At 39.4% G+C, this 23,694-nt stretch overlaps 1 protein-coding gene across 4 annotated transcripts in view; it reads right to left on the reverse strand.

The window, feature by feature from the left end:
• Window positions 1–22,409, reverse strand: part of RERE (arginine-glutamic acid dipeptide repeats) — a 243,916-nt gene extending 221,507 nt beyond the window's left edge. For 3 of the 4 annotated variants that reach the window (XM_075191668.1, XM_075191666.1, XM_075191661.1), the window contains exon 1: window positions 22,118–22,408. The gene's annotated coding sequence lies outside the window, so the exon portion shown is untranslated. Of the gene's footprint in view, window positions 1–22,117 lie in introns of all 4 variants that reach the window. The other variant, XM_075191667.1, reaches the window with a different exon arrangement.
• Between the last annotated feature and the right edge of the window lie 1,285 nt (window positions 22,410–23,694).

Here is a 23,694-nt window from a genome sequence, read left to right on the forward strand (position 1 = left end):
TAGATACAGCGTCATCCGACGTTCTGTCAAGGTACGGACAAACATTGTATTCACATTTGCTGGGCAGTACCACACAACTACTGCCTGCGAGCAGCCATTTACCACTTACAGAGGATCTCTGCACCTGTCAAGAGAGTGCATAACCAAATGTCTGTTGTACAAAGGAAAATTAATCTTTCCCAAAGATCTCTGGCTTTGGCAAGCTTCCAAAACCTTTTGTTGATATATTTGTGACTGTTACCAATAGCTCGTTTCATACAAGAATTAGTGGCCATTTAAAGGCACCATAAAATCAAATAATAGCTCTGCCTAACGTATAATCCCATGTTTAAAGAATATCTATAAAAATGCCAATCTTTCCTCAAGAAACGTGTTGTATTATTGGGAGACCAGACATACTTTAAATACCTAATGGAAGACACTGTTTTCAAAATATACATGACATTTAAATTTCCATAAATACAGGTGATCATGCATGCCAGACATAACTTGTACTAGACAGAGGGGGGAATGTGTAACTATGAGCAAATAACAGATTTCTGCTACTAGGCAACAGCCCAAACTTGTATTGGGAGAGGTATGATGCATGAATACAGACGGACAGAAGAGCACTGGAAACATGGGGTATAGTCAATAACAATCACTCTCTAACGAAGCTTATAATATATTCATAGGAGGCAGAGTCCAGGTACATAAATAAGAGATTCTACATTGTTCTTTTAATATTTATTGGAGACAAATAGGAAAAGGAAAATAATAAAAATGGGGGCAGTGTGCCTTTAAGCCCTACTCTCGTATTGGGCTGCAGGAGATAATCCGCATAGCTACAAAGTCAACATTAAAGCAAATAAAACTTGTTTTTTAATAAAAGTGCTGTGTTGAGTCTGTAGCATCGTAAGCACATAGATGTAAGACAAACTATTGTTATAGACAGACAGTAAATTTTGCAGACAACGGTCTGTTTATTTGTAGTACCTACTGCCAATGAGAAGACAGTCATGGAAAAAAAAAGGCACGTCTGCACAAAGAGAATGTAAAACGTAAGTTTACAACCCAAACGTTAGGGAGACGAGATGAATTTTAAGCAACGTTCATTATTTTAAATATGCTTCTCAGATTAGAGGTAGCAGTCTTCTAGAATTGAGTGCAACCAATACAAAGGATTGGACAACTAACATCTACACACAAGTACAGTGTACATAGGCCATATGAGCGGATCAACATTAAGCTACGGACCACTCTGGTTTGACAATGCGGTCATTTCAGACCAAACTGGCCAACTACTGGTGAACGAGGTTAGCTCTAAAACAAGCATACATGCAATTAAAATCTGATTCTATCTGATCAAATTGGTCAGGTTGTGTTGCATTAAGACACAGAGAACCAGGTAAGTGCCATATGATTACCTACCAGAAACAGATTTATTTTTATTTTATATTCAGTGTCCATCAAAACATCAATGAAGCCAAAAATAAATACCTGGCATCTAAATAAGACAATGGTGTGAGAAGAAAAAAGAAAAAACACAAAGCACAAATAATGTTTTCTGGCAAAGTATCATCATTGTTTTGCGAGTTCTCAGAAATAGTTGTATCAGCAGAGTGGATATTATTTCTTAAAACTGCTTCAGCATGAACCATAAAAATGAACAATGAAATGCGCTCAAGCACAGAAAAACGTGTTAATGGATTTTGATAACAGCAGAAAACCATCCACTGCATTCATTATTCCTGCTGCAATATATTTCAGTTAATCCTAAACAGCACCAATTTAGCACAGCGCCACAGAGGACCAGAAATATACTGCATCAGGAGATCTACCATTAACTCATTCAGTTCCCAGCAAGAATGGACAGTCCTGTTCTCTCCAGGAAACGACAAGAGTTAAATTAAATCATTAGTGGGTTTTTTGGCAATACTAAGTCCTACATTAAATGCAGGTTGATGTGTGCAAGGATTGAACTGCAGCTGGGCTATATCCCAGCCATTGTTCCTAAAATGTTACTGGTGCCTCACTGAAGAGGTTTCAGTCCCAGAGCTTTCTAGTTAAAGAATCTGGGTCATTTTCATGGTTATACATTTTTATTTTTAAAAATTGAAACTTTGCCATAATATGCGCAGAAATAGTTTGCGCTGAAAAGCTTAGATTTAATAGACTTCATTTTTAGTTATAGTCATATCAAAGGGAAAGAGATGGACTCCAACCAGGATGGCACAGAAATAGTGAGGGAGAAATGACAGAAAAGGGAGAACGCATAGAGAGGAAAAATTAGGGGGGGGGGGGGGGGGGGAATGGCTCAGGTGTTCCCAGGTACCATCTTGAGATCTTCATGAGATAAATTACAGCGAGAGAGGCATGATCAAGTAGCTGTGGAAATGTGTAGTTCTGCCAGGAGTTCCAGGTCCTCAAAACATATTCCATATGTATATTTGGAAGGGAGGGGGAGTTATAGACCATTGTTGACAAGAACTAGCTATAAAAACTGTAACACCTCCACGTTGTGCGAAACATTAATAAGAATGATCATTATATGTTGGTACGGACAGAATTTCCTATGACACAGAGCTCGTGACCATTCAGACCCAATGTACTGACAGCTGGCAGCTTTGTGAGGTCATAGGATGAGCCTCAGGAGCGCACTGAGCGTGCTCCTGCCAGTATATGGGCTGCTCACTCGCTCATTAATACTCTGCTGCCCAGAAGATTAAATGCAGGCAGACAGCTTCTGTAACACACAATAAATACAACATTGATTAGTTACGCACTGTCTGTTTAATGTACACAAGCGGGTAGGTTTCAGGTATGCTTGAAGCAGACCTTCCCCAACATTGAAGCAGGTATTTTGTAAACCTAAGGAACTGCTCTGTCAAATGTGAATGATTTCTATGATTACACTCCACCCGCTCTAAGGCAATACAAAAATGGGCTAATGTTACAGGAGGGGGGGGGGGGGTCATTTGCATATATTATATATATATCCTGTCTGACAAAGCAATTGTAGTCTTTCACACCCATTACACTCTGACATTATTATAAGACAGGGCTTGTAAAGTCAACATTACTAAAGAAGTCATGTTTGAAGCCTTTCATTCCTACAAATAGGTGAGTTTTCAGCTATTCGCCATAAGAACTGAGAAAAATCCTATACATAAACATATCACTGATCTCTATGGAGAAAGGGAATGACAGAAATGGGTGTCTGAGCAGGAATGGGATAAAAGAACAACATTCAGTATTTTTCCTCATTCTTAAATCCATGTCCCTCTATAGCGCACGTGTTCACCGTCAGTTTTTTACTCTAAAAAACATACAACAAAAATCTGAATCTGTGGAGAAGTAACTAGAACAGCCATGTTAATAAGACATAAAATCACACATGAACGCTACATGGAATCAGCTCTGAGGTTCAATCACCACAAAACGATACTTTTCCTTTAATCTACTTGAAGACAACATCCTGTAATTGTGTTCCTGTCAGGGTTCAGACGCGTGCAAAACTCGTTCATGGTCAAGTACACAGTGGAAGAGTTCAATGCGGAGATAATAGGAGTAAAAGTGTCATCATTAGGCACCGTGTAAGGCGGATGCTCTCATCTAGACAGGTTACAATTAAGCAGCAAGGAGGAAAGATTTGCAAAGCAGGATTGTGAATAAGATAATGTGAGAGGATTTACCTCACACAGGCAATAGCTAATGAAATGTTTATCTCTAATGCTGGAAGGCCTCGCAACACACTGTACAATGTACCGAAATAAGCAGTCGGCATATGTCCTAATTAATATACATAAAGAGGTATAATCCCTTACCAGATTAATTGTACCAGACCTTTTGAACCATAAAAAAAAGCCCCTTTCCCATAACACTACATTTAGTAGCATTCAGTATCAGCAGCATCCAATCAAACAGCGCCTTGCATATACAGCAATAACACAGCAGACCCTCCCTTCTCTTGAAGGGCTGCATCCAAATGATTAGTTAAAGCAACATCCACCTCACAGCCATAATCCATAATTACACGTGTCGTAATAAGTGTCACTGTTAGAAACGATTAAACAAAAAGGAAACTGGGCCCTGAAAAAAGTCAAATGCAATTAAATACAGATATATTTATGGTTATGCACCAAGGCTGTGGTGATGGCAATGCTTCTTACACATTAAATGGACTTCAATTTGGGAAAATGGAGACTGAAAATTACTTAATACTAGTTGACAGAAAGCAGAGTAGCACAACCCAGTGCCAACCAGCAGCTGCAAAGGTAAATAAAAACTCAATTATGCATAAAAAGGGGGATTAATGCATGCGATGTAAACATTGTTAAAGCCACTATATAGACCACATCTGCTATATGAGGTACAGTAATGGGAACCTCAGTGTAAGAGGCATCACAGACGGGCATTTATTAACAAAGGGAATGGACAAAGCTAACAGCGCCCTGTCACACATTGATTACGAAATGACCAGGACTCCCTCAGCCACTTAACCAATCGCAAGGAGTTACCCATACAAGCGGTGATGTAATTGGTGGATTGTGGGTGGAGTAAAAGAGACTCTACTTTAATAGAGGTTAAGTGGATCTCTACAGATTTAGGGTAAAAAAAAAAAAATTATGGGGAATTCCTATCATGTTAATGGCCTATTCATTTCATTGGGCTTTCTAGATGTGTCACAACTCCATTGAAACGAAAGGGCAATCATCACAAATGGGCACAATAGAGCACAACGCTGGTTGGTTAAACTGCTTGCACTGACCTCTAGTGAGTCAGTACCCAATCAATGGACTCCCCTCCCCCCCAAGTACCATGACATACTCTAAACACTCTGGGGGGGTGGGGGAATTCAATTGGCCACATTACTGCAAAAAGTAACAAAGCCTGCGCACTATCACCGTTACTACGGTAATGGTGCGCATTACAGTTAGTACGGTAACCTTTAACGCTAATTTTAGCTTTCGGCTCCGGGTTAAAATTACCATATTAACGGTAATATCGAGTGCAGGCTGCGTTACTTTCGGCAGTAACGCGGCCAATTGAATTCTCCCCTCTGAATGGGGCGAACAGTATCCAAAAAAAAAAGTGCCGCATTGCAGAAGTAAGACAGAATAGGATGTATTTTAATTTTACATCTACATGCTTTAAATTGCAACTAAACCAAGACATGCAGTGTTTAAAACACCCACATAATGTTATACTAGACAGTATGTAATATTGCTGACAATTACACTGGCCTTGGTACTCGATATATAAAATTCTGATGCACACAGTACATTAAGACATTCAAATAACGGCTAGGGTCATAAAGATGCATGAGACTTTTTAGCATGGAGAGACAATCTGCATCCGAATATTGTCTGTTACTGGCATGCATAGTTTTTCGAGATAGACTACATGCAGTATAATTAGCCCTTGCTCAATAAGTCCCCTGGAAGATAAAGATTTCTGGCAAGGCTTGAGTGTTCTTGTGTGCAGGGATGAAAGGCACAAGCAGAATCAGGTACAACGGCAGCTCTGCCGTCTCAATCAAAGCCTGTTACAGATGCAAGCCCTGACACGGTTAATTAGCCTCCATCCTTCCAGAGTATGAGAGCCAACTGGATAATGCAGAATGATTGCTTTGCACTGTCAAAGCCTAGTACAAATTATTTAGAAAGCTCTGTAAGTGCGTTAAAAAAACAGAAGAAATCTAAATCCAACATGCCCAAATGTGTACACATTCATACAAAGAATAATCATTGTAATCCCCAGGGCTGTTTTGTAGGTTATCCTTTGTGCTATAGATATGCATCCAGAATCTTGATCCAATTGTATTCTCTCTCCCTTAACATTCTTGCTAGTGTCTGACATACCAGGAGCTGGCATCTCATTCACTGCAAACACTGACAGAAAAATGCTAGGCCAGATCAAGGTGAACGCTATCCCTTCAACCGTTACATTAAAAACGCTCAGCATTTTCTTTTATTGTTTTACTTAGCAATTATGTAGAATTTCAATTTTTAAAGGGACACTATACAGATGAGCTACACGCTTAAAATAAATATGTCTTTTGCATATTTACTCTCAAGAAGGACAAGGGAACTCCAGTGTTAGAAAGAGCATTATTGTTTATCAAAGCAAAGCAGGCATTACAATATGACCACTAGGGGCACTGTTCCTTGGATGCTTATGGCTATTTCATAAAGCAAAGCAGGCAACTGCCTCGCATAACAATACAAATATGACTGAATGGATTCTGAGCCCGAAAAGTACATTTACAAAACTTGACAGGAAAATAAACACTTATAAATTGGGTATATATTCCCTTTAATAGCAGTTGTGGACCAGTGCATTAGAAGGACTGCTACAGGTGGGTCAAATACTAAGGGGGTATTCAAATCTCAGAGAGTTTATTTTTGACAGTGTTAAGTCATTTTAACGCTGTTTTTTTTTTTTTATCATTTTCGAGCGGGTTAACTTTACCCACAATTCAATTCCGGTCCTCTCGTGCTCCAGTAGAAGGTCTATTGAAAGTATAGGGTGTGCGAGAGGCAGCCGGGTTTAAAGCAATTCAATTGTTTTTTAACGCGTCGGGTAAAACAGGAAAATATGCTGTTTTAGCTCACACTTCCTTGGGGTGTGTTAAAAATCAAAAACCTCTGAAAAGTATTTGAAATCATGGGGAAAAAAGTTAAAATTATGTTTATCACTAATGCATAACTTGTGTAAGTTAATTTTCTTGCGAAAAAATAATGAAATAAAAAAAAAAAAGAAAATTTAAAATCACTAATTATATTTATGTTTTTGGTACAAATATGAATGTAGTAATGTGTTTTACCATGGTATAGATGACTGTATGGTAAAAAATAGTTCAAATAAAATATATGCTAAAGAAAGTACTGTAATATAGATATTATCATTGTGTAATGCAATCTAATGTATGGAAATGTATGAAAAACCTTTATTTGCGTTATACATGACCGCGTTAAAACTCCCCTTCACTCCCCTAAAATCTGAAACACAATTTTTAATGTGCAGGGGCAGCGTTCCCTCTCTTTCAATTGAATGAGTTTTCCCGGTGCGCTAACTCAAAACGGTCGCTATTGCCGTCAAAAACCCGCGGGAGATTATTTTTTTTACGAGGCGGGTAAAAAAAAAAAAAAAAAAAACTCGTTAACAATTGAATACCCCCCTAAATGACAATCACATCAAACACATAAATGTTAATTGGAAAAGTTCTAAGAATAAAACTGCTGTCTTTCAGTATACCTGTTGCCTACACACAATGGAAGCAGCCATTTTGTGAACATAAGCAATGTTCAATGAGAATATCAGGGAGTTCACTAGTTTCTAGTGACCAGATCAATTGTGTGTATGCAACATGTACTCTATAACCACTAAAAGGCTAAATTGCAGGTAAATAACAGTTCTTACAAGGTCATGCACCTTTTAGATAATCTGCTTGTGCTATATCTAAACATCTGAACAATTTCAAAACAGCTTTCAAAAGGCTGGTATTTGAAGAGACTATAAACAAAGTAATTACATATCAAACTTGTGCAAGTTTTCTACAAATATATATATAACCAAAAAATCTGAGTTTTAGATTTGTTTTTAGATTTACTAAGCTGCGGGTTTGAAAAAGTGGGGATGTTGCCTATAGCAACCAATCAGGTTCTAGCTGTCATTTTGTAGAAGGTACTAAATAAATGAAAGCTAGAATCTGATTGGTTGCTATAGGCAACATCCCCACTTTTTCAAACCCGCAGCTTAGTAAATCTAGCCCTTAGTGTCATTCTATGGAGATACTATTTATACTATACAAATAAGAAAGTGGAGACATTCCACAGGAATTCTAGTATTAAATAGTTTGAGAGAGGAAAAAAAAACACTGCATATTACCAACTAATATACTAGTATTTAAAACTTAAGAATGTTAATCACTAAGCACAAAGATGAAATGGAGATATCCTCAATGGTATAAAATCAACTAGAATAGAAACAAAGATAGTCATAATTAAACCCAAACAAATTTCTGTCTCATACTGACTAAATTTAGTGTAAAAATATATATTAAAAAAAAACAACTAACAGAAAAGGGACTAGGACTGTCACAGGTTATCAGATATACCACAAATGTCCTTTTAATTCAATTTTCCTGTCAGGATATTTTTGAATCGCACGGTTTCAAGATAACGGATAAGCCCGATATTTAGAACACCAGTTTCCACCTGGACTATTGGGGGCATATTCAATTGTCAGTGTTAACGCTGCAAAACGAGCGCTCAAAAAATCTTACCATTAATATCGTAATTACTCGCGGAATTTCAGCTCGCAGCTCCCAAATTCTGCGAGTAAACTACCGTATTAACGGTTTTCGCGCGCAATATTACCGTATAAATGGTAATATTCTTTGAGCGCTCGTTTTGCAGCATTAACGCTGACAATTGAATACGCCCCTTAAAATCAACAGTGGTGCCGGGTCAACGAGCATATTTAGGGGCGTATTCAATTGTCAGCGTTAATGCTGCAAAACAAGCGCTCGAAAAATATTACCGTTTATACGGTAATATTGCGCGCAAAAACCGTTAATACGGTAGTTTACTCGCGGAATTTGGGAGCTGCGAGCTGAAATTCCGCGAGTAATTACGATATTAATGGTAAGATTTTTTGAGCGCTCGTTTTGCAGCGTTAACACTGACAATTGAATACGCCCCAAAGAACTGCAAGACTCCAGACACTCACTGTTTTGCTAGTTGTGGGCAGTGGGTTTTACCATATAATCCAGAGTCATTTCAAAACTAAAACCCTGGGTCCCAAACATGACTCTCAGACACAATCTGGTCCTAATGTAGAAGAGCCCCATCCAGAGAATGACAAGTACCATGCATTTGCTCTTGGCATGAAGACGTGTGCTCCAAAGCCACAGCTATGGCAAAGACATTTTATCTGGCATCACTGCTGTATATAAGCCATACAGTCCCATAAAACCTATGGCATGGATTGCTTTTCATTTTGGATGAGTGTGCGGGTGGGTAGGGGATATTACAGGTCCTCATTCAGCACACCAAGATGGATAGCTTGCTTTTAAAATCTTAGTAATAAACAAAAGGATTACAGAGTTTTCAAATGCAAGCAAGTTATTTAATGGAATGAGGAAAAAAGTAAATAAAAGTGAACTTTTTGCAGTCTGTGCAGACATTCTGTAGGCTGGATAGGTTTGAGAATACAGCCCAACGATCTACTAGTGTTGTTACTGGTTCATTGTGAAGTTATAAGCTGCATTGCTAGTATCTGTTCCCATTGTGTGTGCATTCTATTGTCTGCACTTTTGACTGTTTACATAAGATAAGTGCTAGCTGAATATGAGAATACACATTACACTGTGAGCAGTGGAAAATAAGCTTTTTGCATAGATTTAATTTTAGGGTACAAAAAAAAAAACAACTCCATTTTAGTACAGTAATTGATCACTTCAATCTGTAAAATAGTTTTGAATCAAAGCAAATGAATTCGACAGATATATTTAATGGTTGAGTAAGTCTTTGTTGAATGTGGATGGTGACTGTTCCATCTGTGAGAGCCAATATTAAAAACCATCTACAACATCATTTTATGGCTCACCAATTACATGTATTTCAGACAAATCAGCAAAGCTGAAAAGACTTGTTAGATTACAATACCGTACTAGTTTATCACTACCACCAGGCACTGCCCAAGCATGACTGCTAGTGGGCCACAGTCTGTGACAAAGGGTTAATCCAGAAGTGTGCGTGGAGAGAAGGGCAGCTTTGCGCTGCCTAATTCCTGTACATGGCAGCAGTACAAGATCTTCTTATTAAATGGGACACTAGATTTCTCAACTGGATTCTAGTGCTTATGGCAAGCCACTTTCTAAGCCCAGATGGACTATTTACAGGCCAAATAAGAGGAATGCCAGTCATGCATTTGCTTAAAAACAACAAAAAAACACTACAGTAGCTTAAAATGCACATGAAGATTTCCATATCTGATTATTTAGGATAAAGTTTGTTTTCATGAGTATTTTCAAGCAGTCTACTCAAAAAGCAGAATTGCCTTATGGTCCATAGTTCTATCCATGCAGCTCAAAAAATATTCTTTTATTGGCAGGTCCTGCTCCGTTTCACCCCCTGAAATGCTATCTGTTGTCTTCAGTGGCTGTTGTCTCAGTGATGTCACTAGTCCATAGTAAATTCATAGGCTGCAATCTCATGAAGACAGGCTCAGACACACAGATGGCACCCATTCTGTGTGCAGAGCTGGCAGGCAAATTAAAGGGAGATACAAGGGACACTACTGGGCCTAGGACTCAACGCTGCCTTCATTATAATACATATGGACAAACAGGCAAACTTGGCAAGAGCAAAGGCTTATTTTTGCCTATGGCAAAACACAAAAAAACAACATTTAAAATTCCTTAAGGGAAGAGGAGGTTCTCTGGAAGGTAAGTAAGCACATGCAGCTGGAGAACATTAAACAAAAAGAACTGGAATAGGTAAATAAATGCATGTGTTTGTCTATGCGTTCGCACATGCCTTCTGGATATATTCCTTAAATATTTGTGTTACCGGTTACAATGAACTGCGCAGTCCATAGGAATCAATAGAATTTCAATTCATTATTACAAATTTTGCACAGACAACTATCCCAAATGTTGCTCAGTTCAAGCCTATAGGCCATTCTTTTGAATTTGCACAACCTCTCAAACGCAAAATGTTTGAGAATCGATGGCATTTGTCAATCAGGTGACTTTCCATGTGCCTGTCTTCATCATAAAACAGGCAATGCAGACACACCGGTAAGATCACAAAATCTAGAGGAAACCAGAACACTGCAAAAAGGACAACTCACTGTTTACAAGGACTATAAAATGAAGATAAACAGCTAGTTAGGAGCAGACTTGTTTGTCATAAAAATAAAAAAAATAAAAAGTCTCACACAGTAAATTCCAACCTACCCTGCAACGAAGCATTGCAAACCGTACAAAATGTGATAACTTAGGTGTCAATTACACAAAATCATGACAAATAACAGAATAATATCATGACTATATAACAGAAGTGCGATATACGTCTGTTCCGGAACCATCACTGACGCAACGTGGTCTATAGCAACAGCACTTAAGATTTAAAGGATTTTACTGCAGGATTTAAAGAAAACACAAGATTAAAATGACCAAAAACAACATTTATGTCTTTAGATATGAACCATGAAGCTAAAATACACACCACAGCGTTGGATCTTATGGAGTCATAGACAGGCTAAATAGCTGATATTACAGTCACTTGAGCTACTGTGAAACCATGGCCTTGTCCCTGTTTATGGATCTATCCATACAGCGCATATTTCTGGAAAGCAAAGCTGCCACGCTGTCATCCACTCTGTATCTGCTGTGTTAAGCTGGGTACACACTACAGAAATTTCGACCAACTTTTTATGCCGAGCGATTTTACATGCGATCGATGGTCCGATCGCTCGGTCCATGGACTGCATACACACTAGCCTTGTTTAGGACGATAAAGGGAAGAGCGGACGTCTCTTTAGCGACTTTTTACAGCCATGTTGTCGTGAGCAATGACTGTAATTTTGTACTCACTGTTGTGGATTGGTCAGAAGTTTGTACACACTACACAGCGGAAACGAGATTGTAACGAAAATATTAAACGGTACGACCAACCAAATGAGGCGATAATCGTCCATTTGGGCAGACTTTCGACCATCGTGTCACTGTACACACTGACTCGACTTTTGAACGAGCGGTCGTTTGTCGGCTGATTGAGCCGATTATTGGATGAAAACAGTGTAGTGTGTACCCAGCTTAAGAATAGTACCTCCTCCTAACATGGCACGCTTCTGCAGAGTGGTGAGAGAGACCACAGTGGGCTTATGCAGTTAAGTACAAACACTACAATTATTAATCTCAGTAATATGAGCTTTAATATGCCATATATTTATTTCACTTGTTCATGCAGGACTGTCAAGATTACTAAATGTAAGGGCCATATGTCTACCTTACAACTATGACAGTTCTCAAACTTGACTCAACTGGGCAAACACAGAGCAGGTACAAAAGCTATTGGCAAAGTGACTACAACCTAATTTCTAGATTCCAAATTAAAAGCGTATACAAAACCTTCGTGACTTTAGCCTATGGATACATCCAATCAAGAAGGAATGTATTTATCTGTTCAATACTACTTTGGAATGCAGAGCACAAATAAACATTAGGAACTGGATAAACAACTGCAAGGACATAAATACGACATACAGTTGATTATAAACGAGGAAGGGAAGCAACAAACTATAAACATGTCTGTCAGATAACATTGATAATTGAGAAAGCAGAGGCTGGTTACAACCAGCTCAATAAAGCATAGATTTCAACATCCAATACAGAAAATTGTGTTTACAAAAGAAACCACTAAAGTAAGTAGAGTGTTCTTGCTTATAGTGGAAGCAGCATTTTCTGGGTGAAACCAATATTCAGTCCATGAGTTCACTTGTAACCACTGACATTATTGCAGCATAAGCCCTAGTGCATTGATTTCCTGAAATATAATTTTCTGACAGCCTAAGCGAGCTGTCGCAGCAAACGCGGTTCCACCAAGCAGTTGTAAAATTATACTTCAATGCTTTTCAGCAACACCCTACACACAAGGGAGCCGATTTGCTAAAGCAGGTAATGTGTCAACAACTTTGTTGTTCCATTCTCGCCTGTCGAAGCAACCAAACGGAAGTGTGTTTTAATAGGAGCCCCTAACAGTGTTTATAAGATTAAAATCATATGTACACTATGGCAGGATATTACTCACTAAAGCTGGGTACACACTACAGAAATTTCAACCAACTTTTTACGCCGAGCGATTTTACATGCGGTCGATGGTCCGATCGCTCGGTCCATGGACTGCATACACACTAGCCTTGTTTAGGACGATAAAGGGAAGAGCGGACGTCCCTTTAGCGTCTTTTTACAGCCATGTTGTCATGAGCAATGACTAATTTCGTACTCACTGTTGTGGATCGGTCAGAAACTTATACACACTGCACAACGGAAACGAGATTGGAACGAAAAGATTTAACGGTACGACCAACCAAATGAGGCGACAATTGTCCCTTTGGGCAGACTTTTGACCATTGTGTCACTACACACACTGACCCGACTTTTGAACGAGCGGTCGTATGTCGGCTGATTGAGCCGATTATTGGACGAAAACCGTGTAGTGTGTACCCAGCTTAACAAATTACCTTCATGAACACCAATGGCAACGATGCCCACTACTAAAAATATCAAATGACCATAATAGTCAAGGTGGAGGCTTGGTTAGTGTCTTAAGTTTTTGGTCTATTTTGTGCAAACCAAGTACAGAATGTGAATCTGTAGATTTATCAAAGGATACAAAGGACTTTATTCACCCACACTGAACGCCAAGTCAGAACCTACACATTTATAAGACTGATTAAAGTCCATTTGACATATGCTAAACTTTGCACTGCCGCTTTATTCTGTGTTTGGATTACATTAAAAGGATACAGAATGAGTCCGAGTGTGGCGGGGGGCACCTCTTTATTTAAAACTATTCCTCTGGAGTGCTGCTGGGAATTTTGTGTATAGCCATTTGTGCAATGCCACTTTATGCCCAACCAAAGCACCAGTGAATGAACAGACTCTACACTATGAACGCTGACAATGTGAGCTCTATCTTCGTCCTCCCTGTCCCATTAAAGCCATCAATTCAGCCCGGTATTCAAAAGGAACAAAAATCAAATCACTTACTTCTGTGAGCCATTCGGGCTTTAGTTACAGAGTAAAACCAAGGTTCCCCATAGCCGAGAAATACAGAGTCAATAATTACTGCTATGTATCACATCTCTGCAGAGGAAAAATAATGTAATGTATCAAGTTTAAATATATGGGGGGAATGCAATTAGCTGTAGATTGTCTCCTGAACGGTCGTGAAGGCATTACGCGGCGATGCAATATTGTGGATTGAGAAATTCGCAATGTTTAAATCTGCACAATGGAATGGCCCCCTATAAATGGCCCCATTTACTGGGATCTTTACTGTAGAAGCAGGTCGGATCAATGCCAGAATGGCAATGCATACAACCCAGATATAGTATGAAGAGATTCATTTATTTATGTATATATAATCTACAGCAACGTACGACAGAAGTGCATCAATGCAAAACAAAATACATACAGTAATATATAAATATGACAAACAAGATAATGCTAAGGCACAAATTCAAATAAAACAAATACAACAATACACAAAGCTAACATAGTAAATAGTTGAATACAGCATAGCATATGCAGCGTAATGCAACAGGGACAAACAGACAGAGGACAAAGACAGAGCACCCTGTCTGTGAGAGAAATATATATATATATATATATATATATATATATATATATATATATATATATATATATATATATATCCATCGTAAAGCTGGGTACACACTACACAGTTTTCATCCAAAAATCGGCTAAATCAGCCGACATACGACCGCTCGTTCAAAACTCGGGTCAGTGTGTGCAGTGACACGATGGTCGAAAGTCTGCCCAAATGGACGATTGTCGCCTCATTTGGTTGGTCGTACCGTTTAATATTTTCGTTCCAATCTCGTTTCCGCTGTGTAGTGTGTATAAACTTCCGCCTGATCCACAACAGTGAGTACGAAATTAGTCATTGCTCACGACAGCATGGCTGTAAAAAGTCGCTAAAGAGACGTCCGCTCTTCCCTTAATCGTCCTAAACAAGGCTAGTGTGTATGCAGTCCATGGACCGAGCGATCGGAAACATCGATCGCATGTAAAAATCGCTCGGCGTAAAAAGTTGGTTGAAATTTCTGTAGTGTGTACCCAGCTTAACGCTCTAAATAAAAGTCACCCGTTACCTCACCATGCCCGACGTCTCCAAGAACATTTATCTGAACTACAGCACGCGTAGCTGTGGCACGTTGCAGTCACATCCTAATCCCACACCGTCCTTCGTGGACATTTTGCTGAATGTTTAAGCTGTTGCCACTGAGCGGTGTTGGAGCAGCGATACAGGTCTGTCAGCACAGTACACAGCCAGTCGTACCATTCGGCTGCTCGTTTCCCAGCGTTACATTTTTTAAACTTGCTCCAGAGTTTTCTGTTGACAAATGTCAACTGTCACCTGGATGAAACACCGTGCGCTGAGCAGCATTACGGGAAGACATTATTTACCATAAAGAGCTCTCTCCTAAGTAAGAGAGATTATAAGCAATATAAACCAGATATGGGGATAAAATCATCATTTATCCAATAAATATCAAACATATCCCCACAACACCGATGGAAAAGGATTATAGACACAGGACAACATTTTCAACAATTGTCCTCTCAGTCACAGAGGAACACCACAAACTAAAAAAATTTTTATTATATTTATTTCGATAAGCAAAGTTGACAAGTAAAGATGGGTAATACAGACTATCCCACAAAAAGACTGAATACAGGAGCATCAGTAAGAGATTGATACATATACACGTAGCTATGGATGAACATGGCATATTCAGGTTGGCTCTTTCACAAGAGTTAGTGCAGAGCTGGTTGCGGGACGATTCATGGCACAAAGGATGTATACAGTTATATTTGTAACATGCACGTTATTTGGACATTTCAACTACAGAACACACATTCACAATGCTGTACACTGAAATAGCGTTAAGTGTTAATAATTATAGAGTAGGGATCTTTACAACCAGTTATTATAGTCACAGGAGTCAGGTAGCACCTAAGAACCTTACTTCTGGCGTGCACATATATATATATATATATATACATACATACATACATACATACATACATTATATATCCTTCCCTGGTGCCTGTAGATATCCTGATGGCTCTTAGATTTGAGTGACTGGCTCCTTGATTCTATCACATTTTTTTCCATCCATTTATCAAAACAAAAAAATATCGACATCTCTAGTCAGCCCTTCTCTGTCCAACTGTCTCCTCTGAACCTGTGTGTGTACCATTTACAAAATATTTATTTATATTAATAAATCTGGACTGGACAAAATAATTTATAATTCAAGAGGCAATCAAATCTAGTAGTCTTAAAGCTATTTTGAAGCAGCCAGGAAGATATGCATTGGCTGCCATCAATAAAAATGGCTTCCAATAGCTAGGCGCAAGCAGTTTTTATTTTTATTTTTTAAAGGTGCATTTGCTACCTGGGATTTGTCCAGCCTTAATGTAACAAGTATAGTTTAAATACTAGACCCAGGAAGAACACCTTTTACTTGCATCAGACGTTATATGGATTATTTTTGTATGATCATCATACAAACCCGCTGTAGAGAGGACTAAATCTCCTGCAGTTTACACTGTTACGAAGTTTATTTGGCAGCAAGTAAAACAAGGCAGACCACATTGTACTCACCACTAGTAAAAATGCTTATAGTGATCTGCAAACACTACAACCCCCATCTGTGGAAGTTTACACAAACTCCAGACTCTGGGCCCTGAAGGATCATGGGAGTAGAAGAACACGTTCCTCCCCTACATCAGCTGCCCCAAGTACTGGACCCCCTGGTTTTGCAAATTGAGGAGGTCAATTGCCAAATCATTTGTTTCCGAGGCTTTTACCTTTAACACTGAACTTTGGAGTACACTACAGTCCTGTCTGAAGGTAATGAATTGTCATGGGAATATGCATGAATGCTTTACCGGACAAAACTAAAGAGTGAAGAGTTTAGAGTGGTTTATAAAATGTAAATGATACAGTGTCAGGTGTTTATTTATGCTTAACGTCTACTATCCAACTGCTATTAACTGGTGGAGACAAGATGAGAAATACAAATATTATTTGCAGTGCAAACAAAGCCGTCACACACACACATCCACTCTCACTTGTGCAAAGAGTGTTGGTTACAACCTGTGAACAAAAAAGAAAAAAAAAAAAAACACAGGCTAGGTAGGAAACAATAGACATTAAAGGTGGCTTTGTTAACCTGATCAGTGCAGAGTATCTCATTACTCCAGCAGTTTTACCCTTCACAGAGTCTGCAGCAATCCGAGTGCAGTGGATACTTAATTTGAATTCACATATTAAAAACCATCAGTGTTGATTTAAAGCGTAGCTGTCAACTGATTGCCTGCAGGCCGGATGCGGCCCCCATGTGGATTTAATCCAACCCCCGACATAGTCAATGAGTCAAACCAAGCAGGAGAGGAAATCAATGGGAAATATGTACAAAACAGAAATGGAATGAAGGAAGCAGAAGATCCTGGAGGAGTAACAATGTTGAAAGACCAACTAAGGCAATAAGTCTTTTCATACTCGAACAGATAAAATATTGCTTGCCAACACCAGGCTAATCCTGCCTATCCTGTGATGAAGAGGAAATTTACCTCATTTCAGGCTTCGGGTGCTAAAGTAAACAATTCTCCTATATACTGAAGGCAGCCATTTTGTTTGCTGACATTAGCTCCTAATGAATTGAAAGGCTGTGTTTTCAAGAATATTATCAGAGGCAGTAGGAGCTGTCACTAGTTCCAAGTGACCTGAAAAGCAGCACTCTCGTTATTATCTCAGATAGGCTGCCTCCAGTGTGTGGGAGCAACGCTACATTTTAATGGATGCCTCCTTCTGTATAATGTGGAATCAGAGTAGCACACTCCTCATAACGAAAACATGTTCATGTCCCAGGGTGAGGATCCTGAGCATAAAATCAGATTACTGATCAACAGAGCCTGATAATAAAGCTATTTAACACCTCTGAGTTAGAAAACACATAAAAACAAGACCGTTCTTGCAGCAAAAGAGAAGGAGGTCTGAAACATGCACCAAAAGCTCCCAAATGCTTTTATAGACAAAACAAACCATGTCACAGCCAATCATTAAGAGGATTTGAGCTGACATTTTACGGTCTAAAAATGTTAAACCTGGCAATGTTCATTGGAGACAGGAACGAGACACTGTATTTACACAAACTACAAGTTCATACCAGGTTAACACTTCCTGGTGTTAGGAGCTTGAACACTTACATGTCAAATGGTTATAACAAGACTACAATGATCTAATCTGCAAAACTTTATTTACAAAAGGTATACAAATATGTACATTCCTAAAACAAAAATCACAAAAGCACATCAGAACAACGATTAAAGCGCACCTATATACACAGCTGAAACATTACATCACAAAAGATAATAATGAACAATTAAGAGCAAGGATTCATCTGTTTATTGGTGATATAGTCTATTAAATGTATGACAATACTGCACTTGGATGCATTCTGCCATTGAAGGTGTGACTGCACTAACTAGAAAACAAACACGCCTAAGCACACCAATTTGAGTTGTTTAAGAACACTGCAGGTTTGTATAGCCATATCTGAACAACATAATGCTAAGGAAACAGCTTGCTGGTCACACAAATATTCAATGACATAAGCTAAAGTTTACATAACTTCTTTAAGAACACTGCAGGTTTGTACAGCCATATCTGAACATCATAAAACAAAGGAAACAGTTTGCCGGTCTCACAAACATTCAATGACATAAGCTAAAGTTTACATAGCTTGTTTTGAACAGTATTCGAAGACAATTCAGATCACATGTAAGATATTAAAACTCTTTGAATGTCACTTAAGGCATTCTTTCCACAAGGATGTATAGCTGGAAATGCTCAAATATTTTAGGAGACTGACTAAATATACCAAATTAAAAGCATCAACCCCCTTTTTTTAAACCAAGCAGGTTTAAAGAAAAACAAAATGTATGAGTGCAAATCAGAAAGCACTGTAACACAGCAAGGCAATAATATGCATTTTAAAAATCCTATATACTTTCCGTGATAGACAGGTATAGTTCCAAGGTACCTGCAATAATACAGCAATGGGAATGTGCTCACAGATTGAGTGAACACCATGAGGTGGAGGAGGATGGTGATCAGGAGAGATGAGGGGTCAGCTTTAGGCCTGGCACTGTGGAAGAGACACTATGTCATCATCACCAGTTATTTATATAGCTCCACTGATTCCGCAGCGCTGTACAGAGAACTCACTCACATCAGTCCCTGCCCCATTAGAGTTTACATTCTAAATTCCCTAACACACACACACACACACAGACAGACAGACAAAGAGAGAGAGACTAGGGTCAATTTTGATAGCAGCCAATTAACCTACCTGTATGTTTTAGGAGTGTGGGTGGAAACCGGAGCACCCAGAGGAAACCCACATAAACATGGGAAGAACATACAAACTCCACACAGATAAGGCCATGGTTGGGAATTGAACTGATGACCCCAGCGCTGTGAGGCAGAAGTGCTAGCCACTGTGCTGGGGCTTCATGGCCATTTCAGCCATATGGTAGAGAATGTCTGCACATTTGTGCTTCAGAAACAACAATTTATCTACCCAAACCACTGCCTCAGTGTAGGAAGAGATCATCACCACCATTTATATAGCGCCAACAATTCTGCAGCGCTGTACAGAGAATATATTTGTCAATTCCTGCCCATTGAAGCTTACAGTTTAAATTCCCTAACACACACACACACGTTAATTTTGTCAGCAGCCAATTAACCTACCAGTATGTTTTTGGAGTGTGTGAAAAAAACCAGAGTCACCGAAGGGATCCCACGCAAACACTGTGAGAACATATAAGCTTCACACAGATAAGGCAACCAATCAGATTCTAGTTATCATTTATATTAGTGCATTCTACAAAATAACTGCTAGAATCTGATTGGTTGCTATAAGCAATATCTCCACTTTTTCAAACCCACAGTTTAGTGAATATGCCCCCTGGTGTAGTGCCACCAGTAACCCCATTTCATAATGTAAGAACAAGATAATCAACATCCATCTTAATAACAATGTTGCAACCAAACAGCAGCTTGGAAACATATGGTGCTTAAAGGGTAATAAATAGAATACATCAGGGAACGTATAAGTGGCATTGATACACAAAAGAAACATTTTCTGTTACATTACTGTCATCAAGCATTTTACATCCCAATTGTAATATCTTTCACCTACAACAAGAAGTCCGTGGCCTACATAAGACCCCTCTCACTCTCCCCATGCAGAAAACACCACCCTAGACACATTCACATCTAACAAACATGCATATTGACAACCAGAGTTGTCATTTCTCGGTTTTTTTTCATCATTCTAAATAAGTTTTTTAAATCATCAAGAAGAAAATGTATCAATGTTTTGTTTTATATACAAGCGTTGTTGTGGAAATATTGCCTGGAAAACATTCTTTTCAGAATGTCAGTGTAAACAAGTGGCAACAATGTATCTGTGCTATTCAAAAATCTGTGTCTACTGAAAAAAAAAGTCAAAGGGGGGTATTCAATTGTTAGCGAGACGGGTGAAAATCCCGCGCTCAAAAAATATAACCATTAATACGGTAATTACTCGCTGAATTTCAGCTCGCAGCTTCCTGAGCTGCGAGCTGAAATCCAGCGAGTAAATTACCGTATTAACGGTATTTACGCGCAAATTACCGTATTAACGGTAATATTTTTTCGAGCGTGGGATTTTCAACCGTCTCGCTAACAATTGAATACCCCCCAAAGAGAATTCTATGGGGCCATTTCAATTTGGCCGCGTTATTCTAGGAATAACATGGCCTGCGCATATTACAGTTACTATGGTAATAGTGTGCAGTATTACAGTTAATACAGTAATTTTAACACTGAGTTTTGCTCACAGCCCTCAGGGCCACAAGCAAAAATACAGGTTAAAATTACTGTATTAACGGTAATGCTATTAGTGCTGCGTTATTCTTATAGTGGCCAAATTGAATGCACAAAAATTAAACTGTTGCCTCGGTGTAAAATTGACTATAATAACATTTTCATTAAGCTTTGCTTCCAACATTCAAATGTCAAACAAGAATGCAAGTATTTTAAAATGACATTACTATCCTTGCAGTATTTACATGCATTTGCTGTTTATTTAAGCACAAATATCTCCACCATGGGATGTGGTAAATAAGTTACAACTCATTTGACAGTGCCACTAGGCCAGTATCAGACAAAATCACCAATTTCCTGTTGTACCAAGAACGGGATATGACGATTAAAAGCCTTGCCAGACCACATGACTGTAAAGAGCCATGAACCATAGAGTCAATGCTTAGTTTGATAATTAAACCTTTGAGGTGATGGAAAAAGTGCAATATATAAACTTATAAGAAAGCCATTTGTACTTAAACATCCGATATGACATAATGGCTATTGACACAAATCTAAATCAGGACAGGTTAAATCATTAGATGGCTTTTCTGTTGTGAAGACTACTTTGTTTGACCTGATGCAGGAACATAGAACAACAATAAGAGAGAGTGACAGGAAGCTGTCCAACTGGGCCTGTCTACATATACACATATCACACACACAAAAAAAAACTCACAGCAATCATGTATGTACCAATAGTGCAAACATAGATGGCAGCCCAAATAAAGTACACTCAGCGTAAGTGAGTAAACCTTGTCCTGACACAGTCTTCTAGTCCAGCTTGATCCTGATAATACAAAGCAACTATTACATTTCTGTAGTTAAATAAAAATCAGACCCAAAATAATCCATGGGAACAACATAACATTCACAAGTATTTACAAAGCTCTGTGAAAAATGAAAACAAAGGAACAACCATTAACAGTGTCATGGCATCATGGCAGGCCTCCTAAACACAAACCCCTGGCACTATCACACCTAAACTCACCCCTGAGCCCAGTGTAAACAACAACAACCTCTGATCCTAAACTAGCAGAGTGAAACTTTTTGGCAGGTAACAAAATAGCCAATGAATAAATCACAATAGGGGTTTTCTCCAACTGCTGGGAAGATGGGGGGGGGGTGGGGGGGTCAGATCCACAAGACAATGTGCAGAGAGTGCTGTGGGATGGGGACTGTACATAACTTGTTTATAGGGCACAGTCTAGGCCTGCGTGGTAGGAGGACAATGGGGAATAATGAGCAATTAAACACACACACACAAACACTACCAGCCACACATGAGCTATTACACCAGGACAGGCCCCTTGGGGGGCGGTTACAGGGGGCAGAGAGGGGTATAAGGCCACCTCATGTACCCACACACCAAGGGGGGCATGGACACTTACCTTCCCCGAAGCTCTACACCATCAATAAAGGTTTGTGTGGACCCCGCAGAGAAGAGGAGGGAGGGCGGGGTGTTAGGGGCGGCCTGGCTGGGCTCTGCCAGCTCAGTGCACAGTGCTGGGCTGTGTGCTTGGGCTTCCCCCCCTGCAGCTTAGTGTCCTGAGGCCTGTGGCGGTGTCACAGTGATCACAGCCACTAGGGTGGTGGAGGCTGTGATGGATGGGGAGGGCCGGCTTCTCCCGGTGCTTGGGACTGTGTGTGTGATTCTCTGCCAGCTGACTCCGCCCACCCTCCAGCAAAGCGCCGCTTCATTGGGGGGCTGGGCAGCCCCGAGCCCGCCCATCGGAACGTCCAGCGTGACGCCCACCAATCACAGAGTCCGACAAAGTGATTTAAAAAAAAAAAAAAATAGGGAGAGAAGGCAAGCAAGGGCGAGAGACCGAGTGAGTCCGACATACGGGTCTTTTGTGATGTCACCAAGCCAGGAATGCCGGGAATTGTAGTTCCCAATGTGCTTTGTAATCAGGCTACTATGGCATTCAAGGGTTTTGTTCTCTAAATATAACTATTGCTTGTAAAACTGAGGTTTTTTTTATAGCTGCTTGTTCTTTCCTGGAAATGTATCATAAATATAACAAGGCAGTCTTCGCAGTATTTCATTGTCAGGGTTACTTTATATTTGCTTAGAAGAGTAATTGTAGAGAACAATATTGTTAATGATAAACATATTCCTTAATTAAGCTCTATAGATAATTGCATTTTTCTTTAAAATTAAATTAGCTTCTATATCGTCAACAATATATTCGACATTTATATGAGGATGATGATTTATTTCATATGTCAAGTATTTAAAGTGGACCTGTCACCAGGCAGTCATTGTGGGGGTTGCACGGTGAAATTTTCCAGGGGCAAATCTCTAAAACCTGTAAATTTCCCTGGAAATTACGAACAGTTGCGTTCAAGAGCATGTAAACTATCAAATGACAAGAAACCAGTACCTCATGAATAAAATTAATTCCCAGAGCATATTAGACACTGCCTCAGTGATGTCACTGGTTTATAGCAAATAGACTGTATGCTGGTGCAACCTGAGCCGGATTTAGACCTCATGGTGCCCTAGGCAAGATACTGGTTTGGGGCCCCCTCCCTGAAAAAATCCATAGCACTTTAGTTTTTTAGCATAACATATACCCCTATTCAGGGGCTGGTTGGCAGACTTTAGCCTGGGGGGGCAAGCATATAGCACTGGTCCATAAGTAGTGTCCCATTTTTAAAGGGTGGTCTCACCGCCGGCCCTGGGAGGGCCCTCTGGGGACCGCTGGGCCCTAGGCAATTGCCTAGGTTGGCTAGTGGTAAATCCGGCCCTGCTGTAAATGTCCTTATCTTTCACTACTGATCAACTGCACTATGATGTTTTTCTTTTTCTGCCTCTTAGAGACCATTTTTACCATCTCTTCTCAATGTCTGAGCTCTATACGGTGACATGTATTAAATAGGAGAATTTACAGTGCAACAAATATGTTATAATCAAGTTCAGTAAATATGACACAATTGAGATTGTAGTTCTCCAAGGTCCACA

This window comes from Mixophyes fleayi, chromosome 11, assembly GCF_038048845.1.
Source record: "Mixophyes fleayi isolate aMixFle1 chromosome 11, aMixFle1.hap1, whole genome shotgun sequence".
In the NCBI taxonomy this organism is placed as follows: domain Eukaryota; kingdom Metazoa; phylum Chordata; class Amphibia; order Anura; family Limnodynastidae; genus Mixophyes; species Mixophyes fleayi.